A 5,715-nucleotide genomic window follows, 5' to 3' on the forward strand; every position below is an offset into this window, starting at 1 on the left:
GCCAATTTGCAACCAGCACATGACTCAATACTAGAACTAGATGATACAGGACCAAGTACTCCAGACTGAATAAGACTCTCCAGCCTTTTATTACACACATGACCAAGTCGTCTATGCCATAAATTGGCAGGAAGCGAGGTAGAGGGTTTTGACGAACAAAGAGAAGCAACAAGAGAACGTGGACGTATGGACTCTGGAAGGTGAAGATATTCCAGAAAATACAGTTTGTGCCTCCTACGACCCGCCCCAACCGTCTTGCCCGTCTGTGGATCCTGCACAATACAAGTATCAGAAGAAAATGAGACAAACAGGCCCGCCATGCATAAAGAGCTAATAGAAATTAAATTCAAGCACAATTGTGGAGCCACATAGACGGGACCAAGTGTTAGACGACCAGATGGATCATTTTGTGGGGTAATAGAGCCATACTGAGTAATGGACAATGGTTGTCCAGCAGCTGTGTAGATAGGAGGAAGAGAGGATGAAGTAAAGACAGAGGATAAAAGTGAGGCATTACAAGTCATATGAAAGGAACAACCAGAGTCAAAAATCCAGAGATCATTCATACCAGAGACTGAAGGATTAGCTGAAGAACCAGCAAAATGCATACCAGAGAGTTGTGCGGCGGATGTAGAGGTGATATGTTGAAAAGCATCAAGTTGACGGCGAAGACTTTCAATAGCTTGAATAGTAGAGTCTGAAGTAGTAGAAGGTATAGCATTGGCCAACAATCCTGGTGTACGAGAGGGTTGAGACTGAGGGGGTCGCCGACCACGTCCAGTACCTGAGGAACGTAACTCAGGATGAAGCTTGAAGCATGTCTCAATGCGGTGTCCTTCCTTCTTACAATATTTGCAAGAGAGCTTAGATCGAGCCTGTGGAGAGGGAGCCTGTGGAGAAGTATAATTCATAACAGGAGCAGTGACAGGTACAGACAAAACAGTCTCGAGTGAAGAGGTAGGAGTGTCTGTTGACAAATTGAGTCGTGCTGTCTGCTGCCGGGTCTCATAAGCAGTGAGAGCTCCCATAACTGAGGCCAAAGTCGGAAATTGAGGCTGGTGAAGTAGTTGATCAGCCATAGTTGAATATTCAGGAAGGGACTGAAACAATTGATGCACCTCATGCCGTTCGTACCAGGCTAGCCAGTCTTCATATGTGGAATTACGTCCAGGAAGCATGGAGCGTAACTCTGTCCAAAAAGCTTGCATTTGTCCAAAATGGGACTGCAGAGATGAACTACCTTTGCGTTGTAGAGAAATGCGTTGCAGAAGATATGCCTCCCGTGCACCCGAGCACTCAGTGAAACGCTCAGTGAGACGAGTCCACATGGCCTGAGCAGAGGGAAGCGAGCCAATCTCGACAGTGAGACCAGAGCCAACACAGCGAGTGAGATAATCCATAACACGAAATTCCTGCAATTGCCACTCTGAACTCTCCTTGACATAGAGAGCACGAGCAGTCTGAAGATCGACATCACCACTGCCAGAGGCAATAGTACTGGATGAAGCAACAGTGCTGATGGACGGTGGAACTGGTCCCGTACTGGTGAGATGATCAAGCAAACCAGCGCCACGCAAGGCATTGGTGACAATGGTGGACCACCCTGCCCAGTCACTTTGATCATTGAGGGGCAAAGGTGGTTTGGGAATCTTCTCTGAAGGAGCCATAACAGCAATCTTGAGACGTTAAGATGTCGAGATGCTGTTACTAATGTCGTTCGTTTGAGGCCGAGAGACGGCTTGAAACGACGATGCCGTTAATTTGAGACCGAGAGACGGTCTTGAAACGACAATGCCGTTAAAATAGAACCCGAAGGTTAGAATGAAACCCGAAGGGTTAAAATAGAACCCGAAGGTTAGAATGAAACCCGAAGGTTTAAAATAGAACCCGAAGGTTAGAATGAAACCCGAAGGTTTAAAATAGAACCCGAAGGTTAAACGAGAACGCGAAACGCGTTAAGAGGCCGCAAAACGACAAGGCCAAAATATCTGGCAGATGAACGCCAAATAATTAAAAAAAAATAAAAATAAAAAATAAAACATTAAACGGCTGCAAAGCAATAAGGCCAAGATTTGGCAAAAGAACGCAAAAGCGTTAAAAATTTTATTGAAAGGGAAATAGCCCTATCTCTGATACCATGTTAAAGTAAGAGAGAGAGAGAGAATCTTGGGTAAATTTCCCTTGAATTGAATATTGAGTGTGCACATATATTTATACAAGTGGAGGAGTGTGAGGTTTGTTCTCCCAAGCAATGTGGGACTAAAACCCACTACAATACACTATTATCAACAGTCAAGAAATATTAGATCTCATCGAATATACAAGGTCGCATAAAATACGCAGAAATTATAAACGGTCAAAAAGTTAAGCGTCGTGGAAGAAGAAGTAGACTTAAATGAAGTAGCGACGGAGGAGAAAAAGAAGATGTGGGGGAAAACTGAACCTATTTCGAGAATATATTTCCTCTTGATTAAGTTTTAATGGGTTCTGATATGAATTAATTTATAGAAGAAGCATCAATAATTCAGAACCTTCAATCAAAAGCTCCAATAGTACATGTAGTAAAATCGAACCGGATCTGATGAAAGAGAGAGCTAACTAGCCTAGACTAGCAAAATGTTAAACTAGAACAAAAACTGCCCAGTGAATCTATTCTATACGAATTTCCGTTTCTGTTTGGCAACTCAATATAAATCCAGGTTTGTCTAGTTTTTCCTTTAACGAGGATGAGACCCGAGATAAGGGATTCTACGATGATTTTAGACCTAAAAATGAGCTAAGAAAAACTACAACGGAGTTGACCAAGTCTTTCCTAAACACAAAATACTACAAAATGTGCTAAGTTTGGACCCTGAATCTGACCCAGTTTTAACAAGTTGCCCCAACATCATATCGTACTTACTCATTTTAGAAGTGAAAGTTGTGGAAAAACTTTTCATGGATAATATTTTCCTTATTTTTCATATTAAATTCCAATTTTAATTAAACTGAATTAATTATCATTATTAATTAACTATATTATATGTAACTTGTGAAATTTGTATAACTTGTTCCCTAAAGTTTCTGGCATAACCTTGACGTTGTCAACTTAAGTAAAAAATCCAACCAACTAAATATTTATTTAAAACTTCTATCAAAAAAATATTTATTTTAATTTAATTTTTCATTTGAAGTAAAGTTAATCCAAATTGAATTAGACTATCTTTAAAAGTTTATTTCCATCTTTAATGGTTTGTTTTATATTTAATTAGGAGTTGGTTCATCTATAGGATCTTTTATATTATCCTTATAGTTGTTATTGTCACCTTAGAAATCTTTGTAAAATTAAATTGCTAAGCCTGTATGTAGGCATCATCTTGTAGGCATGAAACATCAAGCTAGAGAAATAAATTTTTGTTCTTTGCTTCTCCCTAATTCCTCTCTCCACTTCACACATATCATACTCCCTTTAAAGTTTAAGTTCAGATAAATCTTTTCATGGTCAATATTATCGTTGATCCATTTTAAATAGTACACTGTGATCCGATTCTAATTAATAAAAATATCTTTAATATGTTATATTGTATTGTGATCCTAAACTAATTAATAAAAATATCTTTAGTAGGGTACAAAGTTATATATAATTGTCTTATATATTATCAAATGACACACCATCATAATTACAACTATTTATTACAAAATTAAAAATTACAAAAATCAACCTTTAAAATAAAACATTGCAAAGAATCCCCTTACAATCCAAAAACTACAAAAAACCATTTTTAAAAGTCTGAAAAATGCAAACAACTTTTTTTTAAAAATTCAAAAATTACAAACAATGGCTAGATTCATCCAATGGCTGAGATTATAAGACTATTACAGCTGCATAAGGGTAAAATTGGAACAATTCATTACATTAATGGTGGCTGACAACATTGGAAACTGGAGATAATAATTAAAACCAAAAATACAACACGTCCTCTCTCTCCAAAATCACAGCAACTCTCTCTCTGTTTTCAACATCTCCCTATCCACGGTCTTCTTCAACCTTCGTCTTCAACCTTCATCTTCAACCACTGTCTTCAACCTTTGTCGTCGTTAAATTATTTTGACGCTTTAATGGTAAGTTTATGAAATTTGTTTGATTTTTCGTCTAAAAGTTTTAGTTTTAACCTTAAAGATCGTAGCTTTTTGTTGTAAAAGGTGAAATATTTCACCTTTTAGTCTGAAAAGTTTTTTGTTTTTTGAAGAAACCAGTTGAAAAACGAAGACACGCATAAGTGAATCTAAGATTCACTGGAGTGAATCCAGATTCACTGGAGTGAATCCAGATTCACTGGAGTGAATCCAGATTCACTGGAGTGAATCCAGATTCACTGGAGTGAATCCAGATTCACTGGAGTGAATCCAGATTCACTGGAGTGAATCCAGATTCACTGGAGTGAATCCAGATTCACTGGAGTGAATCCAGATTCACTGGAGTGAATCCAGATTCACTGGAGTGAATCCAGATTCACTGGAGTGAATCCAGATTCACTGGAGTGAATCCAGATTCACTGGAGTGAATCCAGATTCACTGGAGTGAATCCAGATTCACTGGAGTGAATCCAGATTCACTGGAGTGAATCCAGATTCACTGGAGTGAATCCAGATTCACTGGAGTGAATCCAGATTCACTCCAGCGAAAGCTTGGATGGTTAGGATGGTTTTTAATGAATTGTTGAAGAAATAAATGCATGTGCTGTAATTTCGAAGAAATAAACGCATGAGTGAATCTAGATTCACTGCAGTGAATCCAGATTCAGTTATGTGAGGTGTTTGTTTTTTAACCATAAAATCGTAACTTTTTGCTGTAAAATATGAAATCTTATCATGGTTTAAAATTTTATAGCTTGTTTTTTACCATAAGTTTCTTATTCTTTTTGTTTTTTATTTTTGCAGATTTGCTATTGTTTGATAACTAGTTTTAGTCCAGTGAATCTGGATTCAATTTAGTGAATCTGGATTCACTCCAATGAATCGAGCTTCAATATAATCCAGATTCAATGGAGTGAATCCAGATTCACTCCAGCGAAAGCTTGGATAGTTAGGATGATTTTTAATGAATTGTTGCTGTGTTCTTCATGCGAAGATGGAAGATCAAAGCTTGATAGAAGATGAAAGTGAGTTACAGAGAGTATTAAAGGACGTGATGTATTAAAGGACGTGCTGTAAAAGTGAGTTAGAGAGAGAAATAGGGAAGTGAAAGGACGTAGCACGTTGATAGTAAGAGAGAGTATTAAAGGACGTGTTGTATTTTTGGTTTTAATCATTATCTCCAGTTTCTAATATTGCCAGCCACCATTAATGTAGTGAATTATTCCAATTTTACCCTTTTCACATTGTTTTTTACAGCTGATGTGTATTAAATTTGTCTATATTTACAATTCTGCCATCGAAATGTAGGCCATTGGATTAGATAGATTGGAGGGTTAGGATTGGTTTTTAGTTCTCTAGGTTTTTATTAGAACCTCTCCATATATATATATATATATATATATATATATATATATATATATATATATATATATATATATATATATATATATATATATATATATATATATATATATATATATATATATATATATATATATATATATATATATATATATATATATATATATATATATATATATATATATATATATATATATATATATATATATATATATATAAAAGAAAGCATAAATAAAG

Source organism: Asparagus officinalis, chromosome 3 (genome assembly GCF_001876935.1).
Source record: "Asparagus officinalis chromosome 3, Aspof.V1, whole genome shotgun sequence".
NCBI lineage: Eukaryota > Viridiplantae > Streptophyta > Magnoliopsida > Asparagales > Asparagaceae > Asparagus > Asparagus officinalis.